At 41.3% G+C, this 12,111-nt stretch overlaps 1 long non-coding RNA gene across 2 annotated transcripts; it reads left to right on the top strand.

Moving 5' to 3' along the window:
• Nucleotides 1–6,601: 6,601 nt before the first annotated feature.
• Nucleotides 6,602–9,989, top strand: LOC135250873 (uncharacterized). 2 transcript variants are annotated; one of them, XR_010329037.1, is made up of 6 exons: nucleotides 6,602–6,862; nucleotides 7,788–7,878; nucleotides 8,054–8,129; nucleotides 8,471–8,518; nucleotides 8,665–8,820; nucleotides 9,603–9,989. It is a non-coding gene; the product is annotated as an uncharacterized LOC135250873 (long non-coding RNA). The 2 variants fall into 2 exon arrangements; XR_010329036.1 differs by having other exon boundaries at nucleotides 6,602–7,878.
• Nucleotides 9,990–12,111: the final 2,122 nt, after the last annotated feature.

Here is a 12,111-nt window from a genome sequence, read left to right on the forward strand (position 1 = left end):
GCATCACCAGGTATTCAAAGTGTCCGAGCGGGGAGTTGAAGGCCGTCCTCCACTCGTCGCCCTCTTTGATATGGATCAGGTGGTAGGCGTTACGAAGATCCAGTTTAGAGAAGACGGTGGCTCCCTGGAGAGGCTCGAACACAGAATTAATCAAAGGCAGAGAGTATTTGTTTTTGATGGTGATGTTACCGAGTCCACGGTAATCGATGCGGGGGCGGAGTGACTTGTGCTTTTTTGAGACGAAGAAGAATCCTGCCCCTAGTGGGGAAGATGATGGGCGAATGATGCCAGCGGCGAGTGAGTCTCGGATGTAGGTCTCCATGGCCCCCATCTCAGGCCGAGACAGGTTAAAGAGTCTGCTGTTGGGTAGAGGGGCTCGAGGAAGCAACTCAATACTGCAGTCGTACGGATGATGAGGTGGTAAGGTGAGTGCTTGTTGTTTGCTATACGCTTCTCCGAGGTTGTGGTATTCAGAGGGGACGAGTGACAGGCCAGGAGGAGCATTGGGTGGAGGAACAGCGACCCCTGCTGGTGTTAGAGCTTCAAGTAGGTGCTGTGACAGAAAGAGCTCCAGCTCTGGATCTTGTTAGTTGACCAGTCTATGTGGAGGTTGTGTAGCCCAAGCCAAGGCCGACCGAGAACCAGGGGATTGTTGGGTGAGGCAATGACGTGAAGTTGAATCACCTCGTGATGATTTCTGGAAAGGATGAGGTGTAGTGGCTCAGTGATGTGGATGACCCGGGCAATGAGTTTTCCATCCAGGGCGTGAGCATTCAAAGGAACTTGAAAGGGATGAATGGTGATGCTGGCTTAAGAGACCAGGTCACCGTCCACAAAATTCTCATTGGCGCCAGAGTCGACCAATGCCTGCAGCAGGAGGGGTTGCTGGTCCCAAACCAGTGTGGCATCGAGCAGCAGGCTTGACTGGGCGGTAGGAGGGGAAGTTGTACGGCTCACCAGGGTCCCCACTCCAACATCTTTTGGCTGAATAGGACAAGAGGCTATTACATGAGCGGCCGTGCCACAGTAAATGCACAGTCCCGTCCTTATTCTCCGCATATGCTCAGTTTGCGAGAGATGGGCTCTTCCGAGCTGCATTGGCTCCTCGCTGGGCGTAGGAGGCGTGGTCAGACTCGGGGATGCACTGGTGCCGAAACCGGGACTGGAACTGGTTCTCGCCGAAGAGGTCGCTGAGGATTGGCGTCCGGCCTTCTTTCTGCGGTGCTCACAAAGCCGGTTGTCCAGCTTGATAGCCAGCGAGATCAGGGCATCAAGGTTGTCAGAATCGTCTCTTACAACCAGCTCATCCTTCACAGCCTCAGCCAATCCATCTCTGAAGACCCCCTGGAGTGCAGTATCGTTCCATCCTGACTCCGCAGCAATGGTCCGAAACTTGACTGAAAATTCCACCACATTGCGCGTGCCCTGGCGCATAGACAGCAGGCATTTATTACAGTCTCTTCTGCAAACGGGGTGATCAAAAACTTTTCGCATTTCTCTGACGAAACTGGAGTAGGTGAAGTTCATAGGAGTTTGGCTCTCCCAAACTGCTGTGGCTCAGTCTAATGCACTTCCTTTCAGCAGCCCCACGATGTAAGAAACCTTCTTCCCATCGTTGTTGTAAGTGGTGGGTTGCTGGTCGAAGACACGCAAACACACTGCATAAGAAATGCCTTGCACTTCCCCAAGTCTCCAGTGTAGCGCTCAGGAGCAAGAATGTGTGGTTCCCTGGGCAGGAGGGCTGAGTGGGTGTAGAGCTGGACCGGGTCGAGAGGAGCCGCCAGGGTTTCGGGAGCGGGAGGCGGGTGGTCAGCTGATGCATCTGACTGGCAAGTGAAGTCAGCGAATCCCAGATCTCACGGAGGGCTTGCTCGTGTTGTCCCACGAGTGCGCCTTGGCTGGCAAGGGTGTTGTGCAGGTGCTCTGGGTCCACTGGGTCCATACTGGCCAGATTGTTCTGTCATGGGTCGAAGTTTGGTGAACCCAAATGCAGACTCAGTCAGCGGAGTGGCGAAACTCCCATAGGAGAAGTTTAATGCAGCAGCACACAATACAGCAGGCAGTCTCGTAGTCAGTTTGTGCAAGATCAAAACCAGAAAAATACACCAGGGCAAAAGTACAAAACAGTAGGCAAAATCTAAGTCGAAAAACAGGTGAAGGTCAAAAACAGGAAATCAACAAAGCAAAGACGACAGGCAGAAAATAGTGGTCAGGAAACAGGCAAGATCAAGCACGAGACAAACTGACAGGAGTAAACGCTGGAAAGGCACTGAAAACAGAGGCACAATCTGGCACTGAAGAGCAGGGGAACAGAAAATATATACTATGTGAACCAGGTGAGTGAAATGAGAGATAATTGAACAGAGCGTGAGAATGCAAACAGGGAACAGGTGAATGAAATGAGAGTGATTAACCAGTGCATGAGCATGCGGCCAGAACAGGTGAGAGTGATCAGCCGAGGGGCGAGAGAGTTAGAGGAAACCACGCCCATACTACAAACCAAAACAAAGATTGTGCAGGAGAGAAACAGATAATCAACTAGAAAGTGAAGTGACAACAGAAACGTAATAATTCAGTATGCTTATAAATAAGGAGTAGGCCTGATTATGAATAATAAATGTGGCATGTGAAATTGTGGGATGTTTTTTTTACATGTTGATGGGGTGGGGTATTTGACGACAACCTCAATCAATGGACTTCAATAAATGGATTAGTACACTAGGCAGCTAATGCAGTTATTTTCTATGATCTTCTTCCAAGGGTGGCAAGGGGAGACCAAGGAGAAGGCAGTGGAGAGGGCGGGGAGAGGGAGAGGGAGGGTGACGGGGAAAGGAAAGCAAGGTCATTTCAGTTCACGTCTTCCACTGGCATGCAAAATACAATTGTGGTGTGGGGATGGCTGGTTTAAGCAGCCACACCTGTCCTGGGTCAAGCTAATTAGACCTGGCTAGCTATCTAATTGGTTAGGAATTGGATAATTGGCCGGGCTGATTGGACCCAGGAACAAGGGTGGCTGCACCTGTGCGTAGGAGCCTCTGTCATGACAGTTTTAACATCTGCTCCTTGGCTGCAACATCTTGCCAACCTTGAAAATAAACCTGGACTATTTGAACACAGACTCCCTGTGTCTCTGTGCTGGAGGGCCCCGTGGAAAGCTACTTCGGTGGCCTGTGGCAGGCTTGTTTGCCACAACAATATATAGTATTTTACACCTCTAAAGACACATGATATCATTTAGTTACCAGGTGTCCTTTTGGAGTCTCCAAATGGCTTTTTTGGAAACATAGCTTGTAAGACATAGCTAGACAAAAAACAATGCAGAATGCTCATTTTTGGTGGTATTTCCATTAAATTTAAACTAGGATTTGTCCAGTGTTGTGGCTGTGGCTCCATTGTGTTTCCTAAACCCGCCAGGCACACTCACAGGTATCTGTATCCACTCAAAAAATCTTTTAGTTGAGAAAAAATGTATACTTCCACTGTGTTTGGACTTATATTGCTGCAATACAAATGCAACAGTGGGATGAAATAACATTGAACTGGCATTGAAATATAGATGTCGTATTTAGCAGCATTTCCTTTCAAAATCAGCTTGCTTGTGAAAAATGTTATTATTTTCCAACAAGAGTTGTACAAATCAGTATTTTGAAGACCTTGGGAAGTTTCAGGAGCCTTGCTTGTAGACCTATTGCTTGTATACCTATTTTCATTCTATCAAAAGTGTGCCAGATGCTGTTTTTATTAGTCTTGTGCTCAGTAAAGACAGAAACGTTGTAAAGGTACTACATGTTCATTACTTAATGAAAGTTAAAAAAATCTAATAATCCACTAACGTTTCAGAAAGGGGGTGTCTAAAATGACATCACATCAAACTGTGCGGGAGGTGACCATTTCACACCTACAGCATGTGAACTAAAAATAACTTGCATTGCACTCCTACTTAATAAAACCCAACCACTGGGTTGAGACTGAAACTGGAAGCCTTATTTCCAGCCACCCACACATGAATATTCTGCGATGTGTAAGCAATACCCTTTTAGCTCAAAAAATTATCTGCTTTTTAAATAGGCTGACATCATTTAAAAAATAATTTGATTAATTTGTTTGGATCCCCTATATTGCTTCATTTACACTGCATCATTGGAACCTGATGATTTTTCAAGTACTTTTAAAGTCCAGACATCAAATATAGATAATCACCAATCTTGGTCCTGTTACTTTTAGATCTCATTTTACATCACAGAAGAAGGTCACGTACTGAGGTTGCATTAGAATCCCAGACATTTTCCTGACTCAGAGTGCAAATGGTTTTTGTCAGAAAAATATAATGTAAAGAAAGTTTCTTAGCAATAACTTTACATACTATTTGACAAGTCTCAGCCTGTGCTACTGGATTACTGTAGCATACGTGCAACATTTCAACATGGAAAATGTAGAAGAGAGACAATTTAGGTTAAATATACTCATCTAATTTTTATACACACTGGCTCTCACTGATTGAGCTTGTGCAATTTCTGAGAGCCTTGTAACATTTTGAAAGTAATAAATATTGAAATGGACATCTGAACAAAAAACGTAATTGTAAGCAAAACCATTGAAGCCATGTCAAGATTTCCAAACACAGACTGGTCATGCAATAAGTGACAATAGCACAGAAAGATCTGACATCATGGGCCCTATTCCTGTTACAGTGTATGTGCAAATGCACCTGGCCGCAAGTGGAATTGCTAGTTTTGTCTCCTGCAAATGGAATATTTATCTCCTGCGCCAGGTTTGGAAGTTTTGTGGTACGTTGTCCTGGGCTCTGGAGAAGCCCAATGGTTTGTGAACTTGTGGTAATTATTATTGTCCCGGGAATAATGTAATAATATGATTTAGAAAAATGATCTGGAAACAAATAGTACAGATCAAAAAAGACATTGTTCAAAATGATATCATTTAAAACACAGTAGTACAGGCAAGAAGAAATTTATCAAAATGATGTTAACTACTCATAAAATGACCTTAAATGACTGACATCATTGAGAGTGACTATTTGGGCACACTGCCAAATTTGAAAAAATAAATAAACTGCATATATGGAAGACCTACACTAACTAAACATGTAATATCAAAATCACACTACCAGGTTGACATGCCAGTTATGGACGTGGAAATATCTTTCCTGCGGTATTCTACAGTTTTATAATTTCACAGTCTGATACAAAATAGATTTTTCAGTTAGATCCATTGGCCCATAAACGTATAGCATTTGTGGGCTACAACAAAAGAAGAGTCTCAGCTGAAATTAGTTGGCAAATTTATTGGTGAATTCTGAGCAACATGACTGCTCTCTCTGCATGCTAAGCGGTCAGCTTGAGCAAATGCCAGATGGATTTAAACATTGTGCACCCTGTGACCAATGCATACACATATAATATATTATACAAATATATGCATTTAAAAGTAGTATTTTGCATTGATGCAAACTTTTGCTAAACATAGCGCATTCTAATGTATTGTAAAATTACAGTATACATTCATACTAGTTATACTACACTGTGCTAGCAATGTAGCTAGCTAAAGTATATTTCCATAAGTTACACGGCAGGGTTCTGTTCTCAGGAACTGACAAATCAATTGTATGTAAAATAGTTAAATTTAAGGCACAACTCATATTTTACATGCTATTGTCCTTGGAAATATGCATTGTATGGGATTTTTAACTTCTTTAGCAAACTATATTGTTTTAATGGTAATTTATAGTTTAGTCAGCTTTCATACAATAGTGTCAATTTCAACATTTCAACCAAGACAGTACTCTGAATGGTAGCACTGAATATTCTGTTGGTTTGAGCATCAGGTTGGTCATCCAAAGCAAGGTCATACAAAGCAATTTGTCAGAAATCCAGATTGTTCCAGCCCTGTTCAAGCCCTGTATTTTCACCATTATGCACAGCTTCTTCAAGTAATTTTCTATGATCAACGCTTGTTTCTGTCATGTAGATGTAAGGCAGACTGAAAGACTGGACACCTGGGAACCGCGGGGGCCAGTATGGGAGGAATTTCCTTTACAGCAGGTCGTAAAACCATTAGGCCGAGGCTGCTGTATCCTGGAAGATGGATTTTGACCTCCTGAACTCCAGGGTGCCTTTTTCAGGACCATCTGTTTGCAGAGGTCACTGCCTGGCCACAACCGGACATTACTTGTAGACAGCGAAACATTACCTTCATGAGGAAAAAGTGAGTCGGGACACCTCCTGCCGCACTGAGCACTGAGCTGAAAAAATACATTTTTCTTTCCAGAAGCACTGTATAAAGGAAACCGAACATTTTATATAAAATACTCTGCGTTATGTGATCATTAAGATATTGTTTTGTCTGATGAAATATATTTGTATTAGAGTAACATAATTACAATGTACTGAACAAATGTAGTATCTATATTAATACACATACTTTACCTAACTTAGGTTAAAGGTGTATATTGTGGGTATTGCTCCAATCAGAATTCAGGGATCTGATTGGGTTTTAACTATTAATTTGATTAGTAGAACTGTGAAAAGGGGAGGTTTCATGACAAAGAGTGACAGTATCAAGTCGGACTGTGTCATCTCAGTAATATTAATTTCATAAACAGCGGACATAGATTTCATATCTATTCAATAACTTAGGAGAAAACCCCACATTGGTAAAATATTCTCTCAGAAGGACATCTGGAAAAGGTAATCAAAATTCCAATTTGACCGCTGACTAAGCAGTTCCGAGATTTATGACCTCTGTTTGGACATTTAAGGAGAAGGGACAGGGCAATCTGGGAAGATTGTAATCGACTTCCCACACTGCGCATACTCTGTGTTCTGTGTGTAGCTGAACAGGCTGGGTAAGAACTTTTTACTCTGTATTTATGTTCTAAAAATTCCGTATTTTTTAATTGACTGTGAATTTTAAGCTAATGACCTACCTGCCTGTTAATAAATTATTCTTATTTTTAACTTGCGTGGTCTTCATGACTCTAATCCATTTTATATTCTTTTCAGCCGAAATTCTGACTAAATACTCAGGGGGACAATTCTGATCAGGGGTCTAGTACAGCGAAAGTCTTTAGTGAGGTCTTCAAGTTACATTGGCGACCACGATCTGCCCGCTAACGGGATTGGTGTTGTATTGGTTCTGGAGTTTTTGGCTTAAGAGGACCCTTGGGCGTTATACGTTGGTTCTTGTCAAATTCACCTTAAGGAGCCCGATAAATGCGCACTGACCTGGGCTCATAACTGTCTATGCAAAAATGAACGCATGTATTATGGTGGTCAGCCTTCTACCCTCTGTAGGCTTCACCGAACTGAGATCTAGCAATAGAGCATATATTGAAGAATGGTGGCACAAGACAGTCGAGCGTAACCACCCCAAGCTCCACGTATAGTTAAAACCAAATTTTAAATTCATTTCATTTGGAGTCAGATAATTGCGAGAGTAATCCATGGTAACTGTTACGCTCACTTGCTGTGGTCATGGATATATTTGATGCATTGTTCTGCTCCTTTGTGAATATTCTGATGCTCCCATTGGAATATTGACAGTCCGGTGACAAGTCAGATATATCTCTGATGACAACATAGCCCTGTTTGCGAACGGAGAGTAACAAGAATGTTGCTGGTCCGTTTCAGGCCAGTCTTAAGCGGGATATGGAGCAGCGCATTCATATCTGACCCGTGGCGACGGATCCAGTGCATTCTTAAGCATAATTGTGCCCTGCTATTACAAACAGAGGAAAAATAAATAACATCTGTGATTTTTACTCACACCAGCCAAGGGAAAACACGCTGTGCCTTCCCCTCCAGCTACAAACCCCCATTGGTCTAGCGGTGAGGTGTTTACATACAACATTCCAACTGGTGGGTAAGTTGATGACTTCACAGAACTTTGTTTTCCTTTCTGTACGTTTAACTTCCTGTCTCTAAGATTCAGTATAAAAGGTGTGAACTTCAGTCTAAAAATGACAATCACAGAGTGTGACCTCTGAAGGCAACACGATGAGATACACGATACTCATATTCATCCTGCTGCATTACAGCTGGGGGGGCGAAATCTACAATCAGATGAGGAAACAACTTGATGAACTTCAGAAAAAGAATGAGAGTTTCACATTTGTAAGTCTTTGCAATATTTCAATCATTTATTTTATAACTTACATTTTAAGGGCAGATGTGTGATGCACAGGCACGAAGTATGCAAATTTCCAGCACAGCGTGCATTATTTTCACAACTTGTACTGTCAGAATGATGTTCAGGTTTCACTGAGGTTACATCCAGTGGTGTCACTAGGTTACGAAGTTCGTCGACGGGGGGGGGCGGGTGGGGGGTTTGGTCACCCCTCGCACCCCCCTAGTGACGCCTGTCATTAGATCCTTCTTGAACTTTGTATTTGATGATGCAGAGTCAAGTACACCTGCTTTTCCACTAATTTCTCCAATTTTTCCATTGTCTACAGAATATATCAGGATATAGTGTGCCAGCTAGGCTCATGATCCACTATCCAGTGAGTCATTTATAACATCTGTCTTTATTTACTTTCTGTTTTACAAAAAATGTGCTAAAACTTAATAACATTGAATGATAATGGACATTTTATGAAGACAGGATTTAAAAAAAAAAATGCTAGTAACACTCATTTTTGTCTTTCAGTGTGCATGTGGAAGAGTCTTTGTTGAAACTCTGAAGAAGGTACTGGAGAATGTAAAACCTAAGGACGGTAACATGCAAAATGGAACAATTGCAGGGCTGATGGCCAATCTCAATAAGTCCAATATGTCCATGATGCAAGAAAAACATCAAAGCAAGGTTTGTCTCATATTGGTTTTATAGCCTGACCGAGAAATACACATTGAACGTTAAGTTTAGAACTTTAGGTAGGCTGCGATCACACCGCATGCGATTTATCATCTTGAAAACGCGAGACACACTACCTGTCTTAATTTAATAAAGCCTATTCTGAAAAGCAGGAGGCCTCTTTTTCACTGTTGCAAAGCAACCGCACTCTGTTGCTGTCAGTCACTTGCATTTCGTATGTAGTGTTCACTGTCAGTTCTGAAACCCAAGTACCTCCTAGACACCTATACTAACTCAAATACAAAATTAATGGCTTGGATAGCATAGACAGTACAACCAGATCATGATTTGTATACAGTATTTAGGAATGTAGCAAAAGTCCTTTTCTGAGTTCTTCATGGGTGAATGAAATTCAGTCTCCTACATAATGGTGCAAAATATGAGAATTATGGCTTTTATAATTGAGCGAACCTATTTGATTTAGCTTAACTGCGGTTCATGCACTTAAAGATAGAAAGGAACATATGCAGTCATACAAATGATAGGCTACAGAAATGTATAGTCTGTTGAGGTCTGTTTAAGTTGTGCATCTGCACAAATGTCTTAAAATAATTACTGAAAGGGGCTTTCTCTTAACATTAAGGCCCTTTAGCATTCCGCAAGTATTTTTGTTTTCTGCCATTATGTGCCAGTTATGAAAGTTACAATTTCTGATCAATAAGTGATCCAGTTACCAAAAACTACTGCCACTTTACATTAAACAATTTTTCCTATCTCTTTTCTTTTATTTGAAGGGGGGAAGTTGCAAGCAGGACCATAAAAAACCTCTTATTTTTTTCTTTGCACATAACACAAGATTCATCCAGTCGTGGAATCAAAAATGCTAAAAGCCTTGAATGCTGTTAAATGTAAATTGAGATTTCTGAATGGAATGTGCTGCCTTTTTAGAATAACTAATTTATTTATTACAATTTTGTACTATTTATTTCTTTAAATTATTATATTAGTTACATTTATTTGCATACAATTTAGACTGTATTTATTTTGAATTAAATAGCCAAATTGGTCAAATGTCTCTTTTGTCTTGTTTTAGCACTATAATGTATCATTCATCATTTGTTAGATCTACGAGCAATGTCTAAATATTTAACAATAAACAGAATATTACAAATATTGCAGAATTGCATTGCATTGTGCTTACTAGCCTACTGTGGGATGCTTAGAGCTCACATACATGCTCTTGCACAGACAAAAAAACAAAAACACAAAACAGAAGAGGGCAGTGTATCCCCATCTTGCTTGAAAAATGAACATAGCAGAAAACTGTCATTAATTAAAATTTATTTCATTTGTAATGGAAATATAAATTCCATATTTTCATAAAAATCATGAGGCTCACTCAATGTGCCCATAATGCAATGTGAAAAAGATGTCCACTTTCAGTTCTATGCTTTTCCATATTAGTACTATGACTAACTCATCTAGTCCTCACCAGGCCCATGCAATTGAACATGCAATGGCGGTACTAATCCAGAGTCATGCTGTAGCATAATCAGCACTAATGCACCCAAGGCAATGATGATGAAGAGGAAAGCTACAGTGATTTTGTAAATACATATCTGTTTAAGACCTACAAAAGTTGAGTGATTCCATTCCATTATCTATGACTGAATGGCTGAAAAGGAAAATAATCAGTGTTTTAGAATGGCCAAGTCAAAATCCAAACCTCAACCCCATTGAGATATTGTAGACTGATCTTAAGAGAGCAGTGCATAAACAAGTTCCCCAAAACAGTTATGTGCTGAAGCAGTTTTGTAAGGAGGAGTGGGCCAGAATTCCTCTGATGCAATGTGAGAGATTGAAAAACTCAGACAGAAAATTGAATCTTTCATAAAACAATGGGGAGTGTCTATGTGGATGATAATAATGGTTATTTGAGGGTTCATGTTACAGGAAAACAATGAGTGAAGAAGTGTTATGCAAAGAGTTCAACAATGTGGCCCGAATTTGAACAGGTCCAAATATCAGGTTTGTGTGGGGGAAACAAAATACCTGGGGAATAATTTGTCTTCAAAAGACATTAAACCAGATATGTAAACAAATCAGGCAATGAAGGAAACAGCCCAGGAACACATATTTACTGCTTTGGGAAAGGTTCATTCAAGACAGGTCAGGACTGCAGGCAGGCCAATGTAGCACCTGCACTTTGCTTACGCAGCCATGCACTTGTTATCCGGGCAGAATGTGGTTTGCCGTTGTCCTGCTGGAAAATGCAGGGATGTCCCGGGAGAAGACGACGCGTGGATGGCAGCATATGTTGCTCCAACATTTGTACATATCTTTCTGCATTAATGGTGCCCTCACAGATGTGCAAGTTACCCATGCCATGGGCACACCCCCATACCATGACAGACGCTGGCTTTTGGACCTGACGCTGATAACAGCTTGGATAGTCCTTTTCCTCTTTGGCCTGGAGGACACAACAGCTGTTTTGTCCAAAAACTATATGAAATGTTGACTCATCAGACCACAAAACACGCTTCCACTGTGCTAATGTCCATCTCAGATGAGACCAAGCCCAGAGAAGTTGGCAGCACTTCTGGACAGTGTTGATGTATGGCTTCTGCTTTGCATAATAAAGCCTTGCATCTGTAGATGTAGTAGTGAATGGTGTTGACTGACAAAGGTTTACCGAAGTATTCCCAAGCCCATGTCATGATATCCATTACAGACGCATGACGAATTTTAAGACAGTGACATCTGAGGGATCAGAGATCATGCATATTCAGAAGTGGTTTTCGGCTTTGCCCTTTACGGACAGAGATTTGACCGGATTCCTTGAATCTTATAATTATATTTTGCACTGTAGAGGGTGAAATGCCCAAAATACTACCGATTTGTTTCTGGGGAACGTTGTTCTCAAAGTGCTAGATTATTCGCTGACGCATCTGTTGGCAAATTGGCGAGCCTCGACCCATCCTTGCTCTTAAAGGACTAGGACTTTCTTGGAGGCACCTTCTATAATTGACTCACCTGTTTAACATCACCTGTATCACATCACCATGATATTTCAACTTGTCACTTCGTTATTAGTCCTAAATTGCCCCTCTCCAAACTTGGAACGTGTTGTAGGCATACATTTCAAAATAAACGTATATCTTCAAAAAACAATTAAGTTAATTAGGTAAAACATGAACTACCTTGTCTTTATACTGTTTTTGTTTGAATACAAGTCAAAGTAAATTTACAAATTATTGCTTTGAACACAACATTTGAGATAAATTCCAATCTGGGTGCCGTCAG

The sequence above is a fragment of the Anguilla rostrata genome, chromosome 3 (genome assembly GCF_018555375.3).
Source record: "Anguilla rostrata isolate EN2019 chromosome 3, ASM1855537v3, whole genome shotgun sequence".
Taxonomy (NCBI): Eukaryota; Metazoa; Chordata; class Actinopteri; order Anguilliformes; family Anguillidae; genus Anguilla; species Anguilla rostrata.